We start from the raw sequence: 17231 nt of genomic DNA, 5'->3' as shown, positions 1-17231 counted from the left end.
GCGAAATTATCTAATGGAAAGGTTATTTCGGTCCACACGTTCATAGCGGGCCCTGCTAAGTGAACTTGAGACTTTTTATTTGTTTTAAATCCTTTCCTGCAAGTGTTTAAGGAGGAACGTACCATGGGAGTGTCTTATACACTTTTTGAGCTTAGCCCCATGGTAGATTTTATGAAGTGATTTAGGGTAGCCTGTACTATGCGTCTTTTGGGAGTGCCTATACGATGGTGTCTGGGAGCTTATGTTCACATACCTTCGTATTGTCTTGGGAAGGTGTGTCTTCTGTCTTGTCTTCTGAATTTCCATTCCACCTCTGTTCTGTGCTTTCACCAGTTGCCATGATAGTTCTTTTCGTTTTTAGGAAGGGTTTCTTTAGTGGAGGGAGCTCTTACTGAGTCTCCTGATGTCCTCATGGTCGAAGCAGAAGACCATGCAAAGCAAGCATGCGGTATTAAAGCAGAACCCTGACAGATGAGTATACGACACTCGCACACGTCCAATACAAAAAAAAAACTTACCTTTGTAGGATAAGGATTCATGGGAAGATGACAATTCGTATGTAATAACATCTGAAAAAAAATGCAATACAGGTTTCCAAGATGCCCGACATACTACGTATAGGGCATGAGCCATCTAGTGCAAACTTCAGGCCAGTGCCGTTTCATTTCACTTTATATTTGTGCCCTCTAGAATCACCACTGTGTTAGACCACCGAAATGTTGCTTGCTTACCGGAACTTAAGATCCGCTTAATGAAATAGCGGGTTGTTCAATGAAGTCTAGGGCGGGTGCTATGAAATTTTTATTTTTGAAAATTATTCGTCGACACTGCTGTCCCTTTTTATAGGTTTCTCAGTAAAGGAAACGCACAGGCCCAACCATTTATACCATACCTAAATACCATGACTGAAGCTATCTTCTGACATCTAATTCAAAATAACCTCCAATGCTTTAACTACACATTGTTTCATTTAAAGGAATGTCCCTTTTTAACCTACGGTACATAAAGAAGTCGGAGAGTTCTGCATCTGGAATTTGAAACGGGTAAGATGAATGTTACGATGCTTCTGGGAACGGTAAAAAAAGGACATTTCTTTGACGTGGAAAGAGTCGTGGAACCAGGCGTAGTTAAAACATTGGAAAGGATTTAGAACTAGGTGTCAGAGAATGGCATCACTAATGTTACTTTGAGCATTGTAGAAATGGCTTAACACGTGCATTTCCTTTACTGCGGATCATATAAAGGGATAAAAGTACTGATAAATAATTTTCACTGCTAAATATATCAAAGCGTCAGTCTTTATTGAAGAGCCCCTATACATTTAGTTGTATGCCTGTAGAAGGACACGGGCAACTTCTATGTAGAAAGTCTATACTCGCAAGTGCTGTCGAAACTCTCCTCTGACATAATAACTGTGTTAAAAACGATGATCATATTATAAGCAACGAATCGAAAAAAGTGCCGTGATAACCTTCGCAGATCGCGCACATGACAACTTTTCCTGTGAGTTCACGTAATACAAGTTTTCCTGGGCTAGTTAAAACGAGGTCCCTGTTGAGTGCCACATCCCAAGTATTGCACTCGAGTACATGGACGCAAGAAAACTTAAAAACGAGAACATGATCGATTGCAGAAGAACCAGGGCCAGAATAAGAAGAGCCAGACGAGATCTGCCATAATAGGATTTAGTAAAATTTTCTTATTCCTTATTGCTTCAAAAGTTACATGCAGCACTGTACGTGTGGTGAATTGCCTGATGGTCATAAACTCTCAGTCTTATAGCAGATGTAATCCTATTAAGCACACTCTGAACTTACTTGAATGAAAGTCGTGTTAAGAAGTCAAATTTTTATTGATTGCGCGTATTGTATTTTCAAGTTCGATCTGACTCGGATTTCTAAAAAAAGTTAATGAATGTTTCACTAAACACTGGACAAGCTATAATGCGTTACCAGAATTAATAAAACATTCATCATTATGAGATCCCATCATTGAATGAGATCGACATCCGCATGTCTTCTCCAATGCCCATTGCCATCTGCAAGATATTATTACCTTAACGATCTACTACTGCTGTTTAATTGCTGATGTGAAGCCATTTCGAGGACGCCTATTATGCGCGGGTGTCAGTATGAGCCCATCTACGCTTTTTAAGCTGCCGCGACCTGCGTTACAAAACCAGTAACAACGCTGACGGTCCACTTTCCTTACAAAGCGCGATGACGATTGGTCATCAAGAAAAATTACAATTCCTTCACTTTTATTTCTAGCCACAGAGAGTACAGTCCTACAAAAAAAACTATGTTACATTAGTTGCGGAATAAATTATCAATATAGTAGTTAATTAACTTGCTATTAGTTTCCTGAGCTATCTCCACTGCTGAAATATTGCTCCGACTTGCCAAAACGCTATTATGATCTCGGCGCACTTACGAGTAAATTAGAGTTTTCAGGCATCAAACTGAGCGACGTGAAAATTATGAGCTTCCTATACGAACACCTTATATAACTTGAGCAACTTAAATAAACAGTTACTGCAGTCACCTCAACAGAGACTTTTTTTGCAGTTCACGTGCATCTGCGTATACAATCGACTCAAGCTCAACGTTGTGTTTAATGAGACACCGCCTCTTGGCTCGACGGCGGTGTCTTGACCCGACGGAACCGGCGATGCGCCGCTTCCGCTGATCTGGCAAAAGCTTATGCCTCCCCGTATTTTAACGACGAAGGCGGCAGGTAGGCCTGCCGTCTTTATTGCCGGCTGGCTCGCTGCATGAGTACGCTGTAGTTAGACCGAGCCTGCATACAACTGTACGTTGCCCTCGTGAACTCATCCGGCAGATTTCCGCGATGCTAACAAGGCATATCGTCGCTCTGGCAAAAAAAAAAAGTCAGCGCGGAAGCGCAGCGATTTAGATCCTAGCCGGATTTGTATTTGCCCATGTCCCCGCCCGACCGAGTGCTCCTTGAAAGGTGCGTTTTCGGGCTTACGCTTCGGAGCGTGTGTGACCGGTTGACCCAGAGAACTGAGCACCGGTGTACTGCTACTATAGAAGCGATGACCACGAACCTGAGACCACGATGTGATGGGCGTCATTTCTATGCGAGTGCTCACAATAAAACGCCCGTACAAGGGTGCGGTCGACACCGTGAGATTGGCCTGCCCAAAAGCAGAGCTATCTCAGGTTTAGACACCGAAGTCACTTCCTGTTTAACCTCTTTGTGCTCTCGCACAAACTATAGCGCTTAAATTATGTCCCGCAACCGGCGCTGGCAGAGGCGCGCTTTGCAGGAAGCACTAGTTGTCGTATGTGTGCAGTTTGCCGATAAGCCACGTGAAGGCGCCTATTTCTTCTTATTTCCAGTTGGCTGGAAGCCCCTATGATCCTGTAACTTTGTGTATTAATGCAAAGCATCCTTTGCCTTATACCATATAGGCACTTTGCATTACGTAGGTAGATAGGCTTCAGTGTCAAATAATTTTAACAAAAAGGAAATAATGTGTGACCTAAGGTGGAATTGAATCTCTGCCGTCGAGCGCAGCATCCCTGTGCTCTAACCATTAGGCTACCCATCGTACGCATACTTCTCTCCTTCCAAAGATAGCCTGGTCTTTGAAACATTTGTCGCCCACATCAGGTGCCAGTTACTTCTCTTTCTTGTCTCATGAGAGCTCGCGCTTTGTGGCGCTGTTAGATTGCAATATTTCCGGGATCGGCCCACATCACACAGTACTTTCCTTGTAGCCCCTCACGCTGCGTACAGAAGCTGTGTGACGTTGTATACCGACTTCATTATCAGTCAACGTGGATAATGTTTTAACATTTCTTCGCCGGAGTACAAATGTCATTCTCATTCTAACATCGACCCCATGACATAAACGCAGGTACGTATACGACTGTATAGCGCCAACACTTAATCGCAGATCACATCACAATTCCCATTTATCTCGCTAACGCGTGCCAAGTAGTACCTCTGTATAACCCAGTGATCGGTATGTAAAGTCTGGTGTCGAACAGCCGCAGAAATCAAGCTATTGCCACCATACAATCGTCATCAGTGCGGTCGCTGGCTGTCATCACACGCATACGTGTTGCTGTCGTCACACACAAAACTACTCGATTTACACAAAGACGTTGCTCTATACTAGGTAACGCTTTGCGGAACCCCAGCCACTCCTGGACTGCCAGGTACGTACAAAATGCTTACCATAACGTTGTTTCCCTCACTGCCTGGGATCTGCACAACTTTTCCAATGAAAATACTTTCGCGCAGGGTGCTCTTTTGGGCTAGTTGGCCGTACATAATTAGAGCCCACCACATTTTCAGGCATGAAGTGGCGCCTGGCAAGAAAAAAAGTATATTGCCGAGAGCTAGTGGGGCTATACTAGTCCAGGTGCAACCAAACTAGCAAGGCCGACTAAGCTTCATCAAAGTCCCTCCCTCACCAGAACAGGAACTGGCCTCCCTGGTGCAGTATTCGGCCACTACCTCACTCATGACTCCGACAATTAACCCATGGCCCTCAGTCCCCAGTGGCTGCGGATCACCTGACCAAGGCGGCGGTCAGACCTGCTACGCGGCAGAGGGTGCTAAGAATCTCTGGGTCCGGACAGGCCGCTAATGGAAACTGAACCTGGCAACGTTCAACACGCGCACCCTCTCGAGTGAGGCTAGCTTAGCAGGACTATTTGAAGAATTATCAGGCATTGCCTGGGATATTATTGGCCTTAGTGAGCTTAGAAGAAATGGTAAGGCTTATACAGTGCCGACTAACGGCCACGTCCTCTGCTACACAGGTATTCCAGATAAGAGAGAATCCGGGGTAGGATTTCTAGTCCATAACAACATAGCGGGCCACATTGATGAATTCTACAGCAAGAATGAGAAGGTATGCAGTCGTCGTCATAAAGCTGAATAAAAGGTAAAAAATAAAGGTAGTACAAGCCTACGCCCCAACCTCTAGTCACGATGACGAAGAAATAGAATACTTTTATGAAGATGTTGAATTAGCAATGAGAAAGGTACAAACTCAGTATACTGTAGTCATGGGCGACTTCAATGCAAAAGTGGGGAAAAAGCAGGTTGGTGAGCAAGCAATTGGCAACTACGGCATCGATTCTAGGAATGCAAGAGGAGAGATGTTAGTAGAATTCGCGGAAAGGAATAGGCTCCGAGTAATGAATACCTTCTTCAGGAAGCGCAGCAACAGGAAGTGGACCTGGAAAAGCCCTAATGGAGAAATAAGGAATGAAATAGATTTCATACTTTCTACCGATCCAGGCATAGTGCAGGATGTAAAAGTGTTAGGTAAGGTAAAGTGCAGTGACCATAGGTTAGTGAGGTCTAGGATTTCTCTCAATATAAAGAGAGAAAGAGTGAAATTAGTCAAGAAGAAACAGGCCAACCTAGAGGCAGTAAGGGTAAAAGCACATCAATTCAGGCTGGTGTTCGCCAACGAATATGCAGCTTTAGAAAAGGAAGATAACGACAACATAGAGGTAATGAATGAAACCGCAACTAGGTTGATCACAGAAGCAGCAATTGAAGTAAGAGGTAAGGCACCAAGGCAACCAGAAGGTAAGCTCTCCCAAGAAACAAAGGACCTAATAAAGAAAAGACAAAACATGAAAATGTCCAACTCAAGAGATCGGATAGAATTCGCTGAACTGTCATAATTGATCAACAAGAAGAAAGTAAGGGATATTCGAAATTATAACGTGGGAAAGATTGAGGAAGCCATAAAATATGGACGCAGCATTAGGTCAGTAAGAAGAAAGCTTGTCATAGGACAAGGCAAGATGTATGCACTGAAAGATAAGCATGGAAATATCATCAGCAATTTCGATGAGATAGTAAAAGCAGCGGAAGAATTCTGTACTGACCTGTACAGTGCCCAAACTAGCCAAGCTACTTTCATTCGAAATAGTGATGAACCGGATACAGAGGCTCCTTCTATAACTAGCGATGAAGTTAGAAGGGCCTTGAAAGACATGACCAGGGGAAAATCTGCTGGAGAAGATGGAATAACAGTAGATTTAATAAAAAATGGAGGAGATATCATGCTTGAAAAGCTTGCGGCCCTTTATACACAATGCCTCACAACTTCAAGTGTACCAGAGAGCTGGAAGAACGCCAACATTATACAAATCCATAAGAAGGGAGACATTAAGGAATTGAATAATTATAGACCCATTAGCTTGCTTTCAGTATTGTATAAAATATTCACCAAGATAATTTCCAATAGAATCAGGGAAACACTTGTCTTCAGCCAACCAAGAGAACAGGCTGGCTTCAGGAAGGGAAATTCTACGATGGATAATATCCATGTCATCATTCAGGTAATCGAAAAATCTGAGGAGTACAATCAACCTCTCTATATGGCTTTCATAGATTATGAAAATGCATTTGATTCAGTAGAGATATCAGCCGTCATAGAGGCATTGCGTAATCAAGGAGTACAGGACGCATACGTGAATATGTTAGCTAACATCTACATGGATTCCACAGATACCTTGATTCTCTACAAGAAAAGTAGAAAGTTACCTATCAAGAAAGGGGTCACGCAAGGAGACACAATCTCTGCAATGCTATTCACTGCATGCTTGGAAGAAGTATTCAAGCTCCTAGACTGGGATGGCTTAGGAGTGAGGATGAACGGCGAATATCTCAGCAACCGTCGGTTTCCAGATGACATTGTTCTATTCAGCAACAATGGAGACGAAAACAGCAAATGATTGAGGACCTTAATCGAGAAAGTGTAAGAATTGGGTTGAAGATGAATATGCAGAAGACAAAGATAATGATCAATAGCCTGGCAAGGGAACAAGAATTCAGGATCGCCAGTCAGCCTCTAGAGTCTGTAAAGGAGTACGTTTATCTAGGTCAATTACTCACAGGGGACCCTGATCACGAGAAAAAAGTTTACAGAAGAATAAAATTGGGTTGGAGTGCATACAGCAGGCATTGCCAAATCCTGACTGGGAGCTTACCACTGTCACTGAAAAGAAAAGTGTACAATCATTGCATTCTACCGGTGCTAACATATATGGGCAGAAACTTGGAGCTTAACAAAGAAGCTCGAGAACAAGTTAAGGACCGCACAAAGAGCGATGGAACGAAAAATCTTAGGACTAATGTTAAGAGACAGGAAGAGAGCGGTGTGGATCAGAGAACAAACGGCGATAGCCGATATTCTAGTTGACATTAAGCGCAAGAAATAGAGCTGGGCAGGCCATGTAATGCGTAGGATGGATAACCGGTGGACCATTAGGGTTACAGAATGGATACCAAGAGAAGGGAAGCGCAGTCGAGGTCGGCAGAAAACCAGATGGGTTGATGAAGTTAGGAAATTTGCAGGCGCAAGTTGGAATACGCTAGCGCAAGACAGGAGTAATAGGAGATCGCAGGGAGAGGCCTTCGTCCTGCAGTGGACATAAAATATAGGCTGATGATGATGATGATGATGATGATGATGATAAATTAAAGTAACAGGGGAACGTAAAAGCTACGTACTATATTGCAGGCCCAATTTTTACATTCGAGCTATTACTGTTATCAGTGGTTATTGGTACCGCGAAGCTGTATATGACTCGGATACCGGGTTTTCGTCGTCTCCGTCGACAGAACAGTCGACGGAAAAACCAGTGCATGAATTGAAGCGAAAAGTGACCATCTCCATAGGAATTACGCATGAAAGACACAACCCAGTATTCGTTTCAGTAAAGGAAAGCCCGAAACAAGCGAAAGCACATGATAGATGATAAGGCGCGTTCGAAGAACGCGACGCTCGTAGCGTTCGCCACGTGCGCTTACCGGTTAAGATTATGGTTGCATAAACTGCAGTGTCCGGGAAGCGGAAACTGTAGCATACGAAACAGGGAGTGACGTCACTACACTTTCATATGTGAAAGAAGAACCCGGCTAGCAATTGATTTCATTAGTGTTATGACAGCGCTATGGGAAATCCAGGCCTAGTTTGAACTCCCGAGGAGCAGTGTAAACACGATGAGTTCGAAATTTGGAATTTTGCTTTAAAAAATAAAGCTTTTGTCCAGTGAATTTAATTGTCCTGCTGTCAATCATTTCGTGCAATGTATTGCTCAATCGTTCAAGGCTTCGTCACATTGGTCTATCGGATCAGGTGATACCACAGCTTAGCTGGCCAATTAGGTTCGCAGTGTGGATAGGAGCTGCATTTTTTTTTTTTTTGTGATTGTCATTACGGACTCTAGAGGCGTGTTCGCGCAGCGTTGATGGCGCCGGCACCATTGTCGTCTTGTTGGTTTGTTATCTACGGCACACGCAACGCTCACCCACCGAGGGTTAGAGGCTCTCCAGAGAAGCGGAATCGGTTGGGCTGCAACAAACCACGAAGAGAAGTGTACACGCCGTCAATCTCCGCTCAATCGGCTTGGTGGCGGAGTGAGGACTGCGATCTGACTTCCACTGCTGGCATGACCTTTTGCGCGCCCAAATACTATAAGCACACTGTCATTTCTGCTGAGCTGCTGCGTGTATGCACTGATCTGCCCGACGCGCGACTCCCGTATATAGGTGCTGGGAAACCATCGAACACCTACTGTGTATCTGTCCTCGCAGCGACATCCAACTCCTTTCTCTCTCTCTCTCTTTCTCAGCGGACAACTTTTGACCGACTGCACTCCAGAGCGTTTTTTTTTTCCTCTTCACAACCACACACTTCCTCTCGCTCCAGAGCGTTCTCTGTGCCGAAGATGCTTGGACCGCAGCCACATCCGTCATTGGCACAACAAAAGCGATTCGCCCACTTGTACAGCACTTGAAGTCCACCGGCTTGAGAGGCCGCTTATCCTGCTCCTGTGCATCCTCTCATGTGGACTCAGTGCTCGCTCTCTTCCTCTTTTCCTCTATTTCCCCTTTCACTCACCCCCCAGTGTAGGGTAGCCAACCGGGTGTATGTCTGGTTGACTTCCCTGCCTTTCCTCTCCTGACTTTCTCTCTCTCTCTCTCTCTCTGAGTGGCACAGACAGTAAACATTAAAGCTAGCGTTATCTAATATACAACAGTTAACAAAGAAGCTCGCGAGCGAGATAAAGACCGGGTGAAGAGTGATGGAACGAAACATGTTAGGCGTAACGTTAAGAGGCAGGAAGAGAGCCGTATGGATCAGAGCCCAAACGGGGATAGCCGATATTCTAGTTGACATTAAGAGAAAGAAAATGGAGCTGGGCAGGGCTATGTAATGCGTACGGCAGACTAACCGGCGCACCATTAGAGTTACAGAATGGGTGCCAAGGTAAGGGAAGCACAGTCGAGGACGGCAGAAAACTATAGGTGGTGTGATGAAAGTATAGGAAATTTTCAGGCGCGACTTGGAATCAGCTAGAACAAGACAGGGCTAATTAGAGATCGCCTTTGACCTGCAGTAGGCAAAAAATTCGCTGCTGATAATGTAATATTTTCCAGGGTACTTACTAGCGCCAATGGTTTCCCTGTCGCCCTCACATGGTGCAGCGTCGAAGTTCGACGACTCCGACACCCCCGGCGGTATTCCTCGTCAACTCAGCGTACGGAGCCTTCATACACGCACAGGCTCAAGGTCTGGCGTAGGGGTACGTCTGAAGACCTGCTACGCCAGCGTTGTGACAATCCTGGTAGCTGCCTGTTCATTCTCCCGCAGGAGTAGCTATGCGTGCTGCAACGCCCCAACATGTCGCACCCTCGTATAGTTAGAACACAGTCCGCGGAGTCCAAGCGCCACGCTAAACGTTGCGATGGCTGCCATGTTGTCGCCGCCATTTCTTGTTTGTTTTTAGACCACTTGTACATGGTAGTGCACATCACCTTGAATCCTAGCCGCCGCGGTGGCTCGGTTGTCTATGACGTTTTGTTGTCGAGTGATATAATGTACTTTGCCTATGCATTTAGTTATGAGATGCTATATTGGTGATATTTCTTTTCTTTCTTAACTTTTTTTTGCCTTAGTTTTTCTTGTGATTTCTTAGTCATTGGGGTTTACTTTTGATCTTTGGAGTAAGCGGCTCTTCAATATCCCATTTTCATGATCTCATCAATTAATAAAAAAAATAAAGCCCGTTCTTAAAAATGGTTGAACGCGGAATGCAAGAGCAGTCGTGAACTTTGATTTAGGTGCACGATAAACAACACCCGGTGGTGGAAATAGAAGCCGAACATAAAAAATGCTGTGTGCAGCATCATCATGAGCACCTACCGCGCGGCGTTACATTATCACCTTTGCGCATAGGAAACAAAAAACAGTTCTTGTCATTAAAAAATGAAATAGGTGGTTACTTTGTCAACGTACATAGAAAGTTTGTTTTCGGCCATTCAACTTGCGGCAACTAAACAAAATTATTTCAGGGTAATTGGAAACCAGAAGTGAGTTCAGCAATTATCCATGAATTTTCGTTTGTAATAAGAAGCATATATTTTCCATTAATCGTGGATTGAGGTTACATTTACGCAAAAATATTATCACTACATCTGTGACTTTCTATGAATGATTCTGTCATCATCATCATCATCATCATCAGACTATATTTATGTCCACTGCAGTACATAAATAATATATAGGGTGTGCTCAATCAGCAACACATATCACTGTTGCCCAACATTCCGAAAGCAGCGGCTTTGAACAGAATAATCGAGTAGCTAGAATAAGAATAATCGAATGGCCCACGATGTTTTCTTCGGCACAACCATTAACTAAACACACAAGGTAGAATGCAGATTCGAGATATGCTTGCAGAGAAGCAAGCGAAATCCCTAAAAAACGACGTACAAAAACTTCCTTCATGCTTCCTTGCTCAAAAAATCCAAGAACGTGTCTTCAAGAGGGGCGTACAAATTTGCTTCACCGAAAAGCGACAGCGCTTCACAAAAATGAAAACGCAGCGTCCACAAAGAAGGCAAGTCCTGCCCGACCGTCGAGCATCGAAAGAACAGCGCGCCCTCTAGCGAAATAGAGAGGAGGCTGAGGGCACGCTTGGAGTGAGAGCGCCCTAACCTCAGACATAAACCCTTTCACGCCGGAGCTTATTCTCACGAGACGAGGTTATATAGCAGGGTGCCGTACGCGAAGGGTGTTCCTGACCCATTTTAGGCTTTGCGGCTTTGGCTGCGTCTTCATAATAAACACACACAAAAAATAACGGGAGGCCGAAGTAGGCACGTTAATTAGCGCATTACCGCGCCAAGCTCCCCCTCACCCCAGCGGACGCGGTGGAATCCCTTAACCGCTCCACAGCCAGCCTCCGTCGGCTGCCGCTGTAGCACATGCACAAAGGAATAGAAGCAATGGCAGCATTAAAGGCACGGACCTTGCTTTTATCGGCGGCTCGAATCGGCCCAAGGTCACGGTCTCTCCTGTACAGAAGGGACGTGTGGCTTGCTTCGAGGCAATCGCGCCACTTTATACCGGCCAGATGACGATGATCGGCCTTTCCCCCGGTGTTTGGTGGCTGCTGCTGCAGGAGATTTTCCTTTTCGCATTGCTGCCGCCCGTAGCTGTAGTATGTAGGTGGGGCCTGAGGACGATTTATCCGGGACACTCCGCGATTCACGTGTCGACAAAGCGAGGCCTGCTGCATGGTATTGAGCACGGGAGAAGTGTAAGTTGAAAGAAGCGCGCTGTTTTAGTAGCAGATGCAGGTTCTCTGCTACGACTCAATTTCTATTATTTATGGCAGTCCAAAATCACTTTTCTTGTTGCAGGAAAGTTGTGCCTCTTTACTTTATCGCTCAACTGCATTAGAGTGCAGTTGCCCCACATATTGCCAGCTTTTCTAGTGTGGGATTCGCTTGTTCTTGCATTCCAATTTCACCACCTTTGCAGTTTTTCTAATATGTTCACGTGTTCACTCATTCCGTGGGAAAAACAACCATCAATCTGGCACAAACCTCGACCGCATCGAGAACGGAGCCGGGAGTCATTCTGAGCAGTATTGTGCATATGTAAATAATGACACATATGATTGCCTTCTAGCATTCTTCCAAACAGACTTCAAGCTTCCTCTCACTGATTTGAACAACAGAAGACATTTCGCCATCATAATTTCTGCCGAGGTGTGCTTTTATTGAACACAGGAGAAGAAATTCGACATTACTGCACTGTTTTAGCGCCTGATACAAGCTTTTCGCCACGACGATTCACTTTTGATTATTCATTCAGACTCTAAATTAATCTTTATTTTGTTTATAAACAGTTGTGCCTTATACTGTGTGACTCACCTGCTTCCTTTTTCTGTTTTTGCAATACTGGCAGGCTGTTTCTTCTTTGCTTCCGTTGCTTCTGGTTTGTGGCAACATCCTCACTGATCAATTACCAACTTTTCTGAGACATGCCTCTTTTTCTCTAGCATTCCACTTTAACCTCTCTTGCGTTTTGGATAATGTGTTTTTATGTGCACTGATTTCATGATTTGAATAACCCCAAATTCCATGCCCACATATATCGCATCGCGACCGTATCAGGGAGTAATCCCGACCAGTTTTGTGTAATAGTAGTCGTAGCTTGTAAACAATTCCAAACCTAATTACCTTTCAGCATTCTTGGAATCAGTGATTACAAGCTTCCCCACCAACTTAAGCTACTTAAAATATTTCAGCGTTATAATTTATGCAGAAGGTCAATTTCGGTTACATCGATCCTTGCTGTTTACTATACTGCCTTCAGCACTAGACCTGCAAACATGTACGGCGAACACTTCGAACGGCATCAAATTGTATATTTCAAATATTCTAGAGAAATATATTGCTGTACACAATTGTTTCGAATGTTTATGTCCAGGTTGCCATTGTATCCACATCGAGTTTCCCAGCTTCTAACTAATAATTACAAATTGAACATATTCATAGCCTTCGGTTGCAGTTTCAAAGTGTGTTTGTAGTTCCTGTGTTATCTTATCACAGCAAAGTAACCCGCAGTTTGGTGCATCGAATAAAACATATTACTTTCGTGTCGAAGTTATGAACGCCATCGCAGCCATCGCTTCAAAGGACATATGACAGATGAACGTTAAGCTGTATTTATAAATTATGCTTTCGCAATGCCGAGATAGCCGGTCTTACCATTACCGGAAAAACTTCTCGCATTAGCACCCCGAGACGTGGATCTTGACAGCGTTTCTTCCGGACGACTTAGCTCTTTGTGCACGAACAAGAAGGTCGTTATAAATTTATGAAAACTTTTTTTCGTCACCTAAATGTGGCAAAATGCTTTGATATTCGTCACGTCACAATGAAACGTTCCAGCGCTGCAGTTGGCACGCCCAATTAAAAAGAAATGAACAAATTATTTATCGTCCACGTTTTCCACTAGCGTACCAAAATTACCTAAACAGCTTTGCTTAGGCAAACGCTCAAGCATTCTTTTACACCAAATTGAAATACAGGCTCGAAACTCTGCTACAAAAGCGGGAACTCATTTTGTGTTCTGTTGGAGTCTTAACTAACAACGGGTCATTGTGTTTTTCCACTTTATGCTTTATTTATTGGTTGCTATTTTCCATGGGCCCGTTACATTAATCGTGTATACAACCAGAAGAAGCGCCATCGCTGAGTAAAAGTCACTGGCAGGGCGCGCTTTGAATTCTTCGCCAAATGTCCAGAGAACACACCGTTTCTCGTCATCTAAATGTTCTGTAGTAAGCCGTGGTTCTAGCCTAAATTTCTTGAATGCTTCAACTGAGGCGTACGCAGACTAGTGAGCGTTTATGACGTCACTCGCCGTGAAAATATTTCTCTCCCGTCAAGTACCTTCCGGGTTCACAATTTTGGTGCCACGCTTGTACGTGACGCATGATCAACGCGCGCGCGCGTCAGCGTCATTGCTTAAAAAACAACAATCAGCTCTTGACAACGAGCTGATAAATAAGCTCTTCAATACCTATCCACATTCCTGGATGAGAAATCTATGGCATTGTACTTCAAGCGGTTCTCACAGGCAAACGAAAAGTCTTGCGGGGAGGTGATACTTTGCACGAAGCAAGTCTTTATGCAGACACATGCAGGCTCTATGTCTTGAGAGAGCGTGGCGAAATCCCGATGCTGGCTGGTCACCACAGTTGTAGTGAACCTAGGTGAGGTGTCAGAGAGCTTTCTCAAGGTTCTTAAACGTTGTCATGGAAACTTCTACTGACTTAGGCGATTTCTCAAGGCAGCGGCAAACTGCTGAAGGTAATACTTGGAAATGTTTTAGCGTTGTGCGGAGTGAGTTCTTAAACCGGCACGCTGTTGCTCATGTATTGCACGCATACCAAAAGTTTTCACGAATTTGCCAAAGATGTTTTCTTTTTTTTTTAATGCGACGACTTTCGAAAAGCTCAGAACTCCATGATTTTATTGTACGCTATAGTCAGTACTGTTACGCCATCATCATCATCACTGAGCTATCACGCAATTTTGGCATTTTGCAATTTATGCGGCGTTTTTGAGCCACGAAGAGACTAAGAGCGGTGGCACCTTTGCTCGCATTTCGGAAGGCTAAAACAGACACTGTTATAGCGCACGATGACGACGTTGTGCTCGTTGCAAAGTACGAAATTGCTCTTAAAAGATGACGGCCTCTATACTGTGAGAGCTTGCTGCTGCCGCAGTAAGGAAGTTCGATAGTATATATATATATATGGATGCTGCTGCATTTGCTTTCGATTCGCGATGGATGGCCGAAAGGGACGGGCCACGTTATCGAGTCTGAGAAAATAAAGGCTCGAGCCGGTTTCATCGAGTCCCGTTCGAGCAAGGAGCGGCCCGTTACGCGCCACTCCAAAGGTCCAGAAAATGAGGCGCGCGCGCAACTACGGCCGTACCCTATTGCGTAATGCCATCGAGAGTGTGCCAGATTCATCCCGAAGCTACGTAACGCGCAAGACTGCACGACCGTGATTTTCCGTGAAGCAACCTTAATGGTGGCGTCACGCACTCTTGGCCGTGAAATTAAGGTGCGAACAGTGGCTCGACGTGGCCGGTTTGAGCGGCAGCCCATATTGGCAATGTCTGGATTAAGGCGAGCCTATATATATAGGTGGAGTTTTCGCTGTATGGTTACGAAAGCTACGTGTGTGAGTGTTCGAGCCCAAGGTGAGCTCAAATTGGAGTAGTGTTGTCAGCTGCACCTTAATGCTCAATGTCGACCCTTTAGAGTAGAGTTCTAGCTGTTATCGCAGTGCCAGCGCTAAGTTCTAGTTTGTTGAAGGCCGAAGGATGTTGTACGGACGCAGAGCAAGAGCGTGTAAGTGAAATGTTTGCTTAGAATAAATGCAAATATATCTTTAATATAAGCGAAAACGTGAAAGCACTCACTCTTACAGGTTTGGTGATAGGTAATAGATTATTGCCATAATATGTGGGTAATACATTTGGGAATAGAAATAGACAGGCGAAGCATAGAAGCGCTGTGTTTGTGTGTTTCCCTGTCACCAAGTGTTCTTGTACTATTAGTACTCTATGCATAACCAAAAAGGACACAGAGAGACTTAGCCTTTTTGCCTGCATCAAGCTGATTACGCTTTCTTGAGGTGCTCATGGCCCCAGAAAACTAACGAAGCAACTTCAGTGTGGCTTTCGTTTTTTAGTTATCTAATAGGTTAACGGTGAAGTTGTGGCACCATATAGCATTGAGAGTACTATGACTTCGGTTAATTTCTGTAACCACAGGCAGAAAAACGATGCACCTTTAGCTTTCAAAACATCGGTATTGGATATCCTACTTCTGCAACAATATGACGGCTATGAAATAAAAGCATCATTTAAGCGAGTAGAAGGCGCACTAACCCAAGAGCTATCCGGCGTTTAAACGATTTGATTGCACAGTGCATGAATTTGCTAAAAAGCTTTCCTCGTGTGGTCCGGAAGGTTAATTACGCGCTAGATGTCTTCCAAAAATTTTCGTCTTTCTTTTGTACAAATCTGCACTTGTTTACAGGCTCGAAGAAGCTGTGAACTTCGAGGATTAGAGGTATCAGCGTCAAGAAACCACCCAGGGTATGTCGAGTTGAAGAAACGCGATCGACGGAGCCGGCACTAATGAGCGTGCCGTTTCTGCTCACGTGCCATTTTCTTCTCTAAAGAAGTCTTTTTAGCCAGGCGTTAATCAGCTTTGATTCGAAGTCGTCCCGGTAGGTTCAGGTCGTTGGCCCTCAGTGTGGTGTTTACGGATGTCTAGCGGCTTGAGCCAGCAGATGGAGCTGACGAGAAACTTCAGAAACGTGTTCACTTCGACCATTAGGCGTCTGTGGCATTGAACCCGGACAGTATCGTCGAATTTCTCTATTCTCTGCTTCAATGTCGGGAATGTTCCTGCTAGCAACAATTAAGACGAGTGTGCTGAGAATGAATCTCAAGCGCAATTAGTGCGCTAACGGCTCGCAAGAAATTGTGTGTGTGTGTGTGTGTGTGTGAGGGCATACGACACTCAGTTTACTTTACGTTCGAAAAAATTGTTCTAAAGAAACAGCTTACGATAAGCCTTTTCAATCTTAGCAACAATTGCAAGGTACCGATAATAACTCTGATTTTGATAGGAGGCTATAAATAGTACTTTTCGTATATTTCAGACAGTGGAGAGGTCGATTGACGTTCGGCGCCACAGGTCTGTACTTCAAAAATAAAGGAAAGAAACTGTTGCCGCGGTAAACAAATATAAGTCATTTTTTTTCCTTGAAAAAGGAGATCCCTAAATTAGCCGACCTAAGGCTACCCAGACATTTATACATTGCGCTCTGTATTAATAGGAAGTCAAATTGCAGGATTTGACACCCCGAAGCTTCCGGGCGGCCTACAAAAGGACGCCTTAGTCTTGTGCTCCGCATTTATTTCGGAAACCTCGGTGCTCATTAACGTGCACCTAAATCTTAGTGCTAGAGCGTTCTTGCATTCCGTCCCCCCACAGAACGCGGAGGTCACGACCGGTAATCGAACCCAGGACCTCGTGCTGAGCAGCAGAACGCGCCGTGGCCACTGAGAAATCCCAGCCGTGTACTGGACTCTGCGTACCTGCCTAACAACACTCACAACTGTGTGAACGAAATGTGGCCCGACGAAGAAGTATAAATCTCTCAAGCTGGATTCTACATTTTCCGGAAGGCTGATCAGTGGCCAACTAAGTTCCTCCTGAATTTCGCCACAGATGCTCAACACGTATTTCTTGACTCAGGGGCAAAATAAGAGTATGCGGTTGCTAAATGAATGTAAGTTCTTCGTTGGTCGGCTCGAATTGCGCAAAAAGTGCA

The 17231-nt window shown here is 44.5% G+C and overlaps 1 long non-coding RNA gene across 1 annotated transcript in view; it reads right to left on the bottom strand.

Annotated features, from left to right (window-relative positions):
- Nucleotides 1–268: 268 nt before the first annotated feature.
- The window catches only part of LOC125940195 (uncharacterized), a 191840-nt gene continuing 174877 nt past the window's right edge, over nt 269–17231 (bottom strand). Inside the window, exons 2-3 of the long non-coding RNA XR_007463426.1 lie at nt 519–569; nt 269–400 (exon numbers count right to left, since the gene is read on the bottom strand). This is a non-coding gene — a long non-coding RNA (uncharacterized LOC125940195). The remainder of the gene's footprint in view (nt 401–518; nt 570–17231) is intronic.

This window comes from Dermacentor silvarum, chromosome 9 (assembly GCF_013339745.2).
Source record: "Dermacentor silvarum isolate Dsil-2018 chromosome 9, BIME_Dsil_1.4, whole genome shotgun sequence".
Taxonomy (NCBI): Eukaryota; Metazoa; Arthropoda; class Arachnida; order Ixodida; family Ixodidae; genus Dermacentor; species Dermacentor silvarum.
This window is presented reverse-complemented; position numbering and strand designations above follow the sequence as displayed.